Below are 13474 nucleotides of genomic sequence, written 5' to 3'. Positions count from 1 at the left end.
GATTGATCCTCCATGCCCCCAGATACGCTTATGTCCAATAAATTTGTATTTGCGGCATAATTACTCCACATTATATTTCATGTATTTATAGGCTTTTAATTATGTGAAACTATTACAAGTCTACAAAGTGGTAAAATAACACATGCTTTAACGTTTCTATATTAGAATGCACAAAATGTATTAAAGGTTTGAAGCTGAAAGGGTGGTTTTTGAATATTACTGTACTTTTCAGTTCGACATACAGGACAATGGATACGAAATACTATTACTAGTATGAACATATGCAACTATGCATTGCACATAATTATAGAGGTGCTATAAGTAATACAATGTAAATAAGTACGGTAACATTTACGGTGAATTACTTACGTATTATTGTGTGAATTGCACATTTTCGTTTTTTGTCGTTATAATACTTACGCGTATAGGTTCACTGCATATGCTACATATGAATGTACTTTATCCAATTAAGACATTTAGTAATATATGTTTACGAGGAAAACTATTAATTTTCACGGTCAACATACCTGGCAATATTTCAGCAAAAATGCTACTATTAAAATTACAAAAATCTTCCGTTAATGTCTAAGATATATAAACACAGTTATGAGAATTTGTTATAGAGATATTTACCAAATTTATCCAATTAAATGTACACTATAATAATATCATCTGCCTTATTATACAGTGAAATCAGTTGTATAATAGCATATACAGGAAATAACGTAAATAAGGGTAATTGTATCAAAAATAATATATAATTGTCAGAAAACAAGTTTAGGCCATAGGCTACGTGTCATATTTATGCACGTACAAATGCATGAATATATGACACATTTTGTTCTTAATTCAAGAACAGAATTATGAAGCTATAGACGAACCCAACGAGCCAAGTGATGGTCAGAATTCATTCGGCCATTACTGGGTCCCCTTCGCACCAAACGGGTGTTGTGACTGCCCAATTGGGTGGATTAAAGCCGCTTAAAGACTGATGTTATATTGCATTGTACGTGTTGTAAACTGTCATCATTCTTTTGTCAACGGGTGATAGATTGCAGTTTAAAATCCCCGCCAAAGACGCTTCATTTCACACTTTAGGTGGGATGGAACCGACGGGGACCCAGCTATGGCTGGCTGCCATTGAGGTGTAGGAATGTGTACTTTAAAATGGTTTATTCCAGAAGTGTTTAGAATTCTACAAACTGCTGTAAACGCATATTAGGCCTTGAATGCAACACTGACAAGTGAAAGATGCATGGTAACACAGAAGTTGGAGACTCGGTATTTGTTTGTGAGACGACCACGATTGTTCAAGTTGATTAGCTTGGTGTGTTTGTTTTGTTTGTTTGGGTTTTTTGGCGTTGTCTTTTATTATTATTTTTTTATATTTCTTTTTTTTTTTTTGTGGAAAGTGAGTTTCAGGATATTTCGTTTATCTGGAAAAGTTCTACTCTATACGGTTATGTTAGGGCCGGGTGTGTACCTATTGTATATTCTGGAATTAATTGCATGATTGCATGATCTTCTTTTTAGGTGTTATATTTAACGGCATGTCTGTATCTATTATATGGTTTAAGATATTTCAATATAATTGTACCATGTATTTATTAGTAACCCAAATTATATATTTAAACGCTTTCTCATGAGCGGGCTCATGACTCAGTCAATGTTTAGATTAGTCTTTATAGCTGGTACTGTAATTATTCAAACAATGTTTTGATAATTTTACGTAGGCCTATGTATCGACCTATTCCTTTTGATAGGGCCTACTAACCTATAAGCGAGTAAAAAATATGTGGATAAAAAGAACATGTCACGTGATATTTGGGAAAACATGTCACGAAAGTGTTGTGAAGTTGACTTAACACTCTCAAAACACCAGGTAAAGATGTGTTGGTTTAAAATGTTACCCAACATTGGTTAAATTTACTTTGATTTTGAGATATTTTACCAACAGTTGGTCAAATTTAACTTACATTTGGTGAAATTATTTTAACCAACCACTGTTGTTCAGCAAATCAACAATTGGTTGAAAAATATGCACATTTTCACGATGTTGGTTTAAAAGCTTTTAAATATGCACACCACGACTCTGCCAAATTGTCGGTTATCAGGCGAACCAGTGGTGGCGCCAGGGAGGCATGGGGGAGACAAATACCCTCAGACAGAACTCTGTCCCCCAGTAAAAACCCAAAATTACGAAATATTCCATTTTTTGCCGCAATTTTGGGCAAAATTTGTTGATTTTTCCCAATTTGGAATTCAGTTCCGCCCCACCCCTACCCCACCCCAAAAAAATTTCTGGTGCCGCCACTGAGGTGGACACAATGATTGGTTAACATGATTTCACCCACTTTCTGAAAATCAAAGTATATTTAGTCAACGTTCGTTGAGTAAAATATTTTAACCACCGATTTTTCAATGAAGTTAAGATTAAGAACCACGTACCGTAAGCCTGATTACTCTCGCCATATAGTAAAAGAAATAAAGTTATTGGCGACTCTAAGTTCAAAAGATCTTGCGGTTCTTGGTACTCTTAGTAGAACTCTTAGTCTTGGTACATGAGTCTAAATATAGAAACCTAACACGTAAAAAATATTGTTTAGTTTTTAGAAAACAACTTGCTGCGTGTCAAATGACACATGACTCTTTTACTGAAACTACATACATCAAAATGATCGGTACTCATCAATTCTGATGTTTATCAAAAAGCCTGCCTCTCACCCAAATGCAACATTGGAAACTTTTGAAATGTCCAGTTAAGTGTATAGTTTATCACTTGTTATTCAACTAAATATTATTTGGATCTGTTGAATTGTGATGTGTCAGATTCATCCATTATAAATGAAGACTGATGGGTACCATCATCATCAGTCGGCTGCGGAGCAGGGACTACAAGCTATCTCCAATTATTGCGATCTTGGGCAAGCGAAACAATTTTGTTTGGCTGCAGCATCCTTCAGTATCTCCCAGGAGGTGCTGGACATACTGTAAGTACAGTGTGCGCGCCGTCCCGGTTTCCTCTTCCCATGTGTTGGAATATAAAGGGCATATTCTTTCACAGGCTCGTAGGGGCGTGGCCAGCTTTCTTGGGCAGGGGGGGGGGCAAAATAATTTTTCGGGGGCACAGACGACAAAAATGCAGTTGCATCATACAAATACATATTATATGTCTTCGAGCTTCCAAAAATGGCTTTATTGGGACGATGTGTGCTCGTAGCGCGTAAAATATTTGTATTTTACACTATTTTCACCCATTATCAGGATGAAAATGGCTTTATCGTTACAATGTGCGCGCGAAGCGCGTAAACATTTTATATTTTAAACTATTTTGGCCCATTATCGTGCTGAATTGTGGTAGAAAGGGACTCCTTGCCCATTTTCTTTTCCTTTGCCCTTTTGATTTTCACTTTCATTTTTTGTCAGAGGGGCACTTTTTCTTTCGTTTTTGTCACTCTGCCCCCCCCCTTGCTGGCTACGCTACTGCAGGCTTGTCGTCTTCAAGACGCAGTATATGGCCAAGAAATTTGAGTTGATGAATCATTTTTGATGCTGCTAGCTCGGTTATATAATAGCACAATTATTTAATTTATTTGTATAGTACTATACTAATTGACATATATAGTGATAAGTTGAATTGTTAATTTATTTGATTTGAAATAATTTTATGTATTGCAATAATACGTATTTGTTTTTTGATTTTAAATTATATTTTGATATTCTTGCCTTAAATTATGTTTACATAATCACCTGTAATTAAAGTTGTGTTGCATGAATCGATTCGTTGCATCAAGACAACATGTATTAAAAATTATTTGTCAAATATATCTCGCCTTCGAGTATTTGTTGTAAGTTTTGTAAAATACAGGATAATTTGGCCTACATGCGTGTGTTCAATTAATTGAGAAACCCGGTTTCAACGGTTGATATTAGATACTAAAAGCCTCCCCGAACACCTCAAATGAATTCTGGTTTTTTCTCTCAAAAGAGGCTGCACAAAGATAATCATCGAGCATCAGTAGTAATAGATAATTCCAGTGTCAATTAATTGTGATTTGTGAAGCTATAGAACCACACTTCCATTGCATTATAATATTTTTTCTTTATGTAACAAACCAAAAGTTCGATGGCGTGTTTTAAACAAAAGTCCTTTCATTAAGGGGGGGAAGGAGGTCAAAAAGTCCGATTACGTTTGTAAAACGCTATAAAAATGCAGGTCACTTACGATCGGTTCGGGGAGAGAGGGAGGGCATGAAGGGGTTAGTCTTCTAACGAAAGCACTTTTGTTTATAGGACTCATCAAATTTTTGGTTTGTCCCCTTACAAAGAAGCCAGGTTTCTATTTTGATAACAGATAATGGAAATGGGATCTCTCCAAGCAAGTTATTTGAACACAATGGTAATGTGAACTGGGCAAACATGTAGACTAATCAACCAATACAGGCCAACTACACTCTAACTAAAAATTACCACATTTTTAGGAAAAAGGGAAAGTTCAGCAGATTGAGTCACATGGTACTCGACGTTGCATAAATTATTACTTAACGTTAATCAACGCTAAGTTCTATAAGTGACTCAATCTGAGTACTAAGTGACTCAATCTGAGTACTAAGTGACTCAATCTGAGTACTAAGTGACTCAATCTGAGTACTAAGTGACTCAATCTGAGTACTAAGTGACTCAACCTGAGTACTAAGTGACTCAATCTGAGTACTAAGTGACTCAACCTGAGTACTAAGTGACTCAATCTGAGTACTAAGTGATTCAATCTAAGTACTAAGTGACTCAAACTGAGTACTAAATGACTCAAACTGGTCACTTGGTACTCGACCTTGCATAAATTATTTCTTAACGTTAAATCAACGCTGAGTTCTATAAGTGATTCAATCTAAGTACTAAGTGACTCATTCTGAGTACTAAGTGACTCAATCTGAGTACTAAGTGACTCAATCTGAGTACTAAGTGACTCAATCTGAGTACTAAGTGACTCAATCTGAGTACAAAGTGATTCCATCTAAGCACTAAGTGACTCAATCTGAGTACTAAGTGACTCAATCTGAGTACTAAGTGACTCAATCTGGGTACTAAGTGACTCAAACTGAGTACTAAGTGACACAAACTGAGTACTAAGTGACTCAAACTGAGTACTAAGTGACTCAAACTGAGTACTAAGTGACTCAACCTGAGTACTAAGTGACTCAATCTGAGTACTAAGTGACTCAATCTGGTACTAAGTGACTCAATCTGAGTACTAAGTGACTCAAACTGGGTACTAAGTGACTCAATCTGAGTACTAAGTGACTCAATCTGGGTACTAAGTGACTCAAACTGAGTACTAAGTGACTCAACCTGAGTACTAAGTGACTCAAACTGAGTACTAAGTTACTCAACCTGAGTACTAAGTGACCCAATCTGAGTACTAAGTGACTCAACCTGAGTACTAAGTGACTCAAACTGAGTACTAAGTGACTCAATCTGAGTACTAAGTGACTCACTGAGTACTAAGTGACTCAATCTGGTACTAAGTGACTCAAACTGAGTACTAAGTGACTCAAACTGAGTACTAAGTGACTCAAACTGAGTACTAAGTGACTAAATCTGAGTACTAAGTGACTCAATCTGAGTACTAAGTGACTCAAACTGAGTACTAAGTGACTCAATCTGGTACTAAGTGACTCAAACTGAGTACTAATTGACTCAAACTGAGTACTAAGTGACTCAAACTGAGTACTAAGTGACTAAATCTGAGTACTAAGTGACTCGATCTGAGTACTAAGTGACTCAAACTGAGTATAAGTGGCTCAATCTGGTACTAAGTGACTCAAACTGAGTACTAAGTGACTCAACCTGAGTACTAAGTGACTCAAACTGAGTACTAAGTGACTCAAACTGAGTACTACGTGACTCAACCTGAGTACTAAGTGACTCAAACTGAGTACTAAGTGACTCAAAATAAGTACTAAGTGACACAACCTATTGAGCTCTTCCCCTTTGTGAGTAATTTTTATTTACACTGTATAAACAACTCACATATTGGGTAAAAAATCCACCAAAAGTAACACAAAAGATTCTACCAAATTTCATATTGGTGAGTCGCTGATTATAGTTGAACCATTTTTGAAATAAAAACACCCAATGTTCATCAACAGTATACATGTACAAACAACCAAAACAAAATGCCAAGTGGTCCTTGTTTTAAAGATCATTTTCTCGAATTTCTACTTTTTGCATGATTGTAATGCCCAATGGTGTACTAAAATACCATGTGAAAGACTAAGCCTGAAGTGCTTTAATTACAGTAAAATTTAGAATTTTTATATTAAACGCCAATTCCCTCATAGAACTTCACAGTTAAGCATCTAAAGTGGGTTTCTTTCATTTTACCTCATTATTTCGGCTTAAATTATTGGAAAACCTCAGGATATAATATTGTGTAATAATTTTTGGCAAAAAATAAGAAAATTTAAACTTGACCGAAATCATATAATTATGGCTTTAACCTTTTTTTTGTTGTTGCTTTTCTCTTCTCTTGGTTGTTTTGATGTATACCATTAATACTAACTGTAATAGGTGAAAATTCACTCTTTCATGGTACTATGGTATACCTATCCAGTGATCAATCCAATAAGTTGTGAAGGGATGTGAATGCGGGAGGTGAATTTACTTCCGTTTCACATTTTACTCTAAAAATATGGTTAAATACACCGAATTTTCAATCTTTCCATTGTTTTGATCATATATATACATCGTATTATAAAGAACTTTATCATTCTTTGTAATTTTAACTGCGATAAAACTCAATGAGGAAAACAAATTTAGTCAAGGCCAATATATTCAACAAAATATGTAGGCCTATCACATTTTGATTGAAAGCTATTGAAACTGAAATATGATCAGGAAAAAGTGTCGCCATTCAATTCTTGGAAACCGTAACTCTCTTCCAGTTTGCATTTAGCTGATGTATAGATACCAGGATATGTAATACTGCTTACACTCTTAAAAATGTGTGTAATATTTACACAACGTACCAAATGAATGTTGTATTATGTGCGCCACAGCTCAGGCTCAAAAATAACTTAGTAAATTAAGATATGAAACGATATAGGGCCAATTTCGCGAAGCATGGCTAAAGGCAAGACAATGGGCCATAGTTATAGCATTGAAGTAGGCAATTTTACATGCAATAAGTAAACTCAAGAAAATCCAGAAAAAAAGTCTGCATTGGTATGGCTAGTCTGCAAGCCTTTACGAAGTACTTCCTCTAGCCGAGTTTCGAGGAATCATCCCTTTATATGGTCTTAAAATAGTTGTGTATTGTGTACATTGTATACATGTAACTTTTATCGAGTTCGTACCCAGAGCTCTGTAAATCAGTGGCGTAGCTAGGATTTTCCAGCAGAGGGATGGACTACACATGTAGGAGGGGGGAAGGGGGTGACTTTCGAGGGAGAATTTACCGACAGTGATCAAAAAAGGCCTCAAAACGTAAAACACTATTATCTGTTCCAACTGGGTAGGATTGGGCCTTTGTTCACTGGACATGCTGGAGGAAATGAAAAGTAACACTACAACTTTAATTTCAATACATCAAAGGTCCAGGGAAATTAATGAGGTGTCACTGGAGCAGGAATAGATAATAGCATCCCACAGGTCTGGGGTCAAGGGGGGGGGGGTAAGATCTTTCACGAGGGGCTGTCCACCTTACCCCTGGCTACGCCACTGCTGTAATTTTGTTAATAAGTGATATATGATGTGAAATAACAGATAATACATTGTGTGACTTGTACATGTACATTATTAAGCTGCTATATGATGAAAAACAAACTCATGTATTTATTAAACATTCCAATATTTTATGCAATAATTACTCTTTGTTTTGTGTCATTTTTGTTTATTGTGCAATGTGACAACTGATAAGTACCCGGATGGGCTACCAAAAATGGCTAGCCCCTCTACCTTTGGCGGTGTAAAAATAACCCTCTGCTTTTGACATACCATGCCCCCCCCCCCCTTACACATGTCAGAATGTTGGGAACCCAAATTTAAGCTTTTTAAAGGAGTATTTCGTGATCCTATCATCCTCTATTTATGTCATTTTTCATTAGATATCCACGAAAAAAACCTATTCCCAAAATTTCAGTTCATTCCGATTTTGCGTTTGCGAGTTATGCATGATTATGTGTATTACACTGTTCCATAGACAATGCGTTGTAATTTCGTTCTGGTGCACCAGAACGAAATTCAGATTTCGCGATATCTTTGCTAAACGAATTAATCTGCAAGAAATATTTTGTACATAAACATTATGTAGCCAGAGGTTTCCAGTGATATAAAAATCTCAACTTTTTGGAGAAAAGTGGGGGATGAGGCTGTGGATCACGAAATGCCCCTTTAAGGGGTACTACACCCCTGTCCAATTTTGTGCCTATTTTTGCATTCTTCTCAAAAATTATAGCGCAATGGTGACAAGTAAGATGTGTATATTATAGGGGCAAGGACTACAACTATACTGCACTGGAAATTTTTTTATTTCAACACACACAACAGTTGTGGAGTTACAGTCAAAAATTAGGGAAAACCAACATTTGATCAATAAATCAATAACTACTTGCCTTGAGTTGCTGAATTTTCAGTGCAGTAGTTGTAGTCCTTGCCCCTATAATATACATATCTTACTTGTCACCAATGCGCTATAATTTTTTGAAAAATGCAAAAATAGACACAAAATTGGCCAGGGGTGTAGTACCCCCTTAAAAGCTTAAACAATTGCCCAATCATGTGATGCGAGTGCAGCAAGCAGGAAACTTAAATATTTGAACGTTTTCCTAAACCTATTTGTACCTCTTTTGACTGGTGCACCAAAAGTTTATTGCCCCACATCCCCTTCCCTTTTGACCTACCAAAAAGTGCTTGCCCGTCCTATTTGAAAGGAGGGTAACCCACATGGTTACCAACTTTTGTGCTGAGTTGAGGGCCGGTATCATTTGCTGGTGCTATCACTGATATCTCAAATTGAAGAAAACATCCTTGTAGTCTTCACCTCGATTTTCGAAATCGGGCCTCACTTTGGTTATAAGGTCATGATTCACACCTTATTATCGCCTGAATATATATTCAGTGGCTCCGGAACCGGGGGAGGGGGGCAGGGGGGCCTGGCCCCCAATAATTTTGGTGGCTATGAAAAAGTACCATTGGACCCCCAATAATTTTGGCCAGGTGCCATTGCCCCCCCCCATATTACAGCACCCCATAAATATAAATATAAATAAGACAATATAAATATAAATAAGACAATATGGCCTAAAAAAATTGCCACTTGATTGGCGTAACCCGATCTACCCTAAAATTAGGCCCGAACCTGGACTTTTTCTTCTTCTTTTTTGCAAATAAATAAATCAATAAATAAATAAATCGATCAATAAATCAATAAATCAATAAATCAATAAATCAATAAATCAATAAATCAATCAATAAATAAATAAATAAATAAATTAAATAAATAAATAAATAAATAAATCAATAAATAAATAAATAAATAAAAAAATAAATAAATAAATAAATAAATAAAGGAAATAAAAAATTTAATTAAAAAAAAGAAGTAAAAAAGATTCAAGGCTTTTATCAAATGCAATTTATAGCTTTAAAAGTTGCATTGGTAACTTTGGTAACTTTTGAAAGAAAAATTTAAAAAAAAATTCCTTACCTACATGTACCTTGATTTTTATATGTTACGCCAATCAAACAATTTTTTATGCCTAATGAACGTTTACCAGGTTTTTGATGTAAAAACGTTTTAGTAAGTTTGGGGAGGGTGTGGATCACGAAGTTTCCCATCAATATAGGAGACTCGTATCTTAAAATACTGTGCAAAAAAGTGCCTTTACACTTAAAACTTAGGTAATTTCTTAGACACTAAAACCCAATATTGATCTGAATAGCACATATTATTTTTGTTCTGGTCAACCACTGTCTGATTAAATCAAAATATGTGCTTACCACCCTCTGTAGTAATTGTGTAGGAAAATCAAATTAAGCGATGGCGCTATTTACCGGCAACATGTACACCAACGGGGTAACCGAGGTGCGGGTCTTCCATTCGTATTACGCGATTACGAATTAGCTGTACAATAATTAAAACGTTTTTAATTTGTCAAAACTTCTGTTTCTTACTGACAGTTCGTCCGTGTACCACTGACTTGTTAAAAGCTGGATGTTGTTGTGATGATTTTTAAAACAGCTGATTTTTAAAACATATGATGGCTAGCGGGTGAAGTAGCCTATAGTCTTCCAGTAGCGATAGTTCGGCCCTAGCCTTGATTGCAGTCTCCAACAATGGATCATGTTCGTCACCCCTCTTCTTAATCTGACTTGACTTGATCAATTGTGCTTTTCTGTCACCCTAAGCCTACAATATGGTTGACTTCCCCAATTGATAATTCTACAATAGGTTTCTCTAGGCTGGATGCCATACCTGGACCACAATATGGTTGCTTTAGTTATCTGACCCCTCTGTCGTGAATGGCAGCTTGACAAACAAACTGAGAATAGTGTACAGCCATTCCTACTACTAACCTTCTTCACTTGATTGCTTGCCTCAATTTTGCTATCAACATTTTATGATTAAACTTGATCTCATCAAGACTCCATAAAAACAGCGATGAAGACCTTGATCTATGGTGACCGAGTGATGATCTTCTTAGGGGTCGAGGATCCAGGTGCTTCCACTAAATGGACTCATAATTCTAGTGATTAATGTATGTCTTATCACCTTTAGCCAAATATAGATGAAACTTGTTTCGGTCCTCATTCTATGTGTATAGGAGGTGTGGACCTGATTATGCCAACTGGTATCAATTTTTGGCATGAAGATTCTGGGACCCAAATCTAGAAGACAGCCTGGAATACCCAAATGTTAATGGATTGATGTTGAAAACACTTTCATCAGGGTTGTTATATTTTGTGGCTGCCTCATCTTTCTTGTTTGGTTCTTTTAGCTTTATTCATTATCATTGACACTGTACCAGCACATCATATATCTTTATAGTGGTGACGTCAGCAAGTCTTTTGGACCTTGGATGATCTTCAAGGACGCTCATTCCATCCTTGAACTCGAAGGACCATGTCGTTACTGTTGAATATCAAGGACTTCATCACCCTTTACAGCAACTGTACACTGTTAAGGGACCGTTCACAAACACTTGTTAGGTGGGGGCGCTGATGCAAAACATTTTTATCGCATCTTAGCCACAGGTAAGGAACGTAAACCCAGGATAAGGCCGTCTAAACCACAGGTAAGGCGCCTTATCCCTAGATAAGGGATGTAAACCCAAGATAAGGCAGTTTAAACCCCATATAAGGGACATGAACCCCAGATAAGGCGGAAATGACACACTTATGCTTCTGCTCTCATTCAAAAATCACATTTACGAGCTTTTACGCTCTACCAAATAGGGACCATCTTGGATTTCTGGGCAAAAATTATGTTATAACGTCAAATTAATGTCAGATTCGGATTTCTTGGGGTCGACTTACCGGAAAAGGTGTCTTTGTACACGATTTTAGGTAATCTGGTTCAAAACTTATTTTTTCAAGATGGCGCCGGCGGCCACCATCTTGGATTTCTGGGTAAATATGAGTTCGTAATGTCAAAGTAATGTCAAATTTGAAATCCTTGTGGTCGACTTATCCAATAAAGTGTCTTTGTACACGATTTTAGGTCCTCTTGTTCAAAACTAAATTTTTCAAGATGGTGCCGGCCACCATCTTAGATTTCTGGGTGAAAATGATGCCGTAATGTCAAACTAATGTCAGAATCGGAATCCTTGTACTCGACATATCCGAAAAAGTGTCTTTGTGCATGATTATAGGTGCTCTGGTTCAAAACTTAAATTTTCAAAATGGTGGCGGTGGCCATTTTGGATTTTGGCCTCTAGCGAAAAATGCCGGGATTTTCGCGAGGGACATCCCAGCAAACACAAAACGTTTTCGACATCATTCGAAAAAGGTTATAAAAGGTGGTCAGAAAACGTTTAAATGTCGGGTTATATAAAGGGTACATTAATGGTATAAAACGTTTTTATAACATTAAAAATCATTTTTTGATAATCTACTGCTCAGCAAACAAAAAATGTTTTACAGAAAACGTTTAAATATCGGGTTATATAAAGGGTATAAAAACGTTTTAATAACATTCCAAAAACATTTTTGAAAACTTGATACAAAACATTTTAAACATAATGTTATTTTGGGGTTGAAAATATATTTTGCGAAAAATGTTTGCCCAAAATATTTGCAACTAGCGGGATACCCGCGCTTCGCGCGGGTCCCCGCTAGATGAGTAAATGGGAGCGATCACTAAAACAGGAGGAATTAATGAAAAGGTAGAATCATTGAAAGGTAAATTTTATTTTTCTAAACCTGTCCCTTCTTGCATTTACATTTTCTTTTCAGTTTCTTCTGCATGGGCCCAGTTTGTTTCCATTAAAACAAAATGTTATTTATCTATCTAGGCCTAACCCCATTCCCATTATTTTCTAAATCTATCCTTTCTTATACGTTTCCCTTTATAGCTTTATTTTTATTAGCTGCTTAGCTTGTGATTTCCCGTTTCCTTCAGTTGTTATTTATTTTTCTTATTTTTCCTGATTAGTTTCTAATTTTAACTTATTTTTTCCCTTAATTTTCCTGATTAGTTTCTTTCTTTCCCTCTTTAGTTTGCTCCCGTTTCATTTAGTTACTGTAACCATAACCCGTATAATAGGCCTACCCGTACCTTTTTTGTCTTCTTCTTTTTTTTTTTTTTTTTTTTTTATTCATTTAGCTCCTTTCTTTCTCTTCAGTTTCTTTTGCATAGGTCTATTTTGTTCCCATGCTGCTTAGCTTGTGATTTCCGTTTCAATGTTATTCATTTATTGATAGTTAGTTAGTCAGTCAGTCAGTCAGTTAGTCTTTCATTTTTGCTGCTTAGCTTGTGATTTCCGTTTCAATGTTATTCATTTATTGATAGTTAGTTAGTCAGTCAGTCAGTCAGTTAGTCTTTCATTTTTAGCTTCCTTCTTTCCTCTCGTATCCTCACAATTTTTTATCATCTTGGCGGGTAATCTCTTAACCGAATCCAGTACCATGCATATAATCCACAACCCGACCCATCCATAGGCATACCTTTTCAGTTTTGTCTTCCTTTCTTTTTTTTCTATTTCTCTGGTACGGGAAGTTGGTCTGTGCATATTATGCACCCCGTACATGCGCGTCACATTGCTCAGCTGTGCATATTATGCACCCCGTACGTGCGCGTCACATTGCTCAGTACGCCGACGTACTAACGCCAACGCGCTGCTGCCAGTTAGTTACGGTACGCGCTACCACTGAGTTTTGACAACAAAAAATCCCGGGAAAAACCCCGGTTTTAACCATATTTTCACTGATTTTGAGGCCAATTCTTGGTCTTGACCGTTTTCAAACAAATAAAGTGCAA

At 36.3% G+C, this 13474-nt stretch overlaps 1 protein-coding gene across 1 annotated transcript in view; it reads right to left on the bottom strand.

The window, feature by feature from the left end:
* The window catches only part of LOC140160839 (nocturnin-like), a 135727-nt gene that overhangs the window by 31636 nt on the left and 90617 nt on the right, over window positions 1-13474 (bottom strand). The window lies entirely within an intron of this gene.

The sequence above is a fragment of the Amphiura filiformis genome, chromosome 9 (genome assembly GCF_039555335.1).
Source record: "Amphiura filiformis chromosome 9, Afil_fr2py, whole genome shotgun sequence".
NCBI lineage: Eukaryota > Metazoa > Echinodermata > Ophiuroidea > Amphilepidida > Amphiuridae > Amphiura > Amphiura filiformis.
Note: the sequence above shows the minus strand (reverse complement) of the source record. Positions and strands in the feature narration are given on the sequence as shown.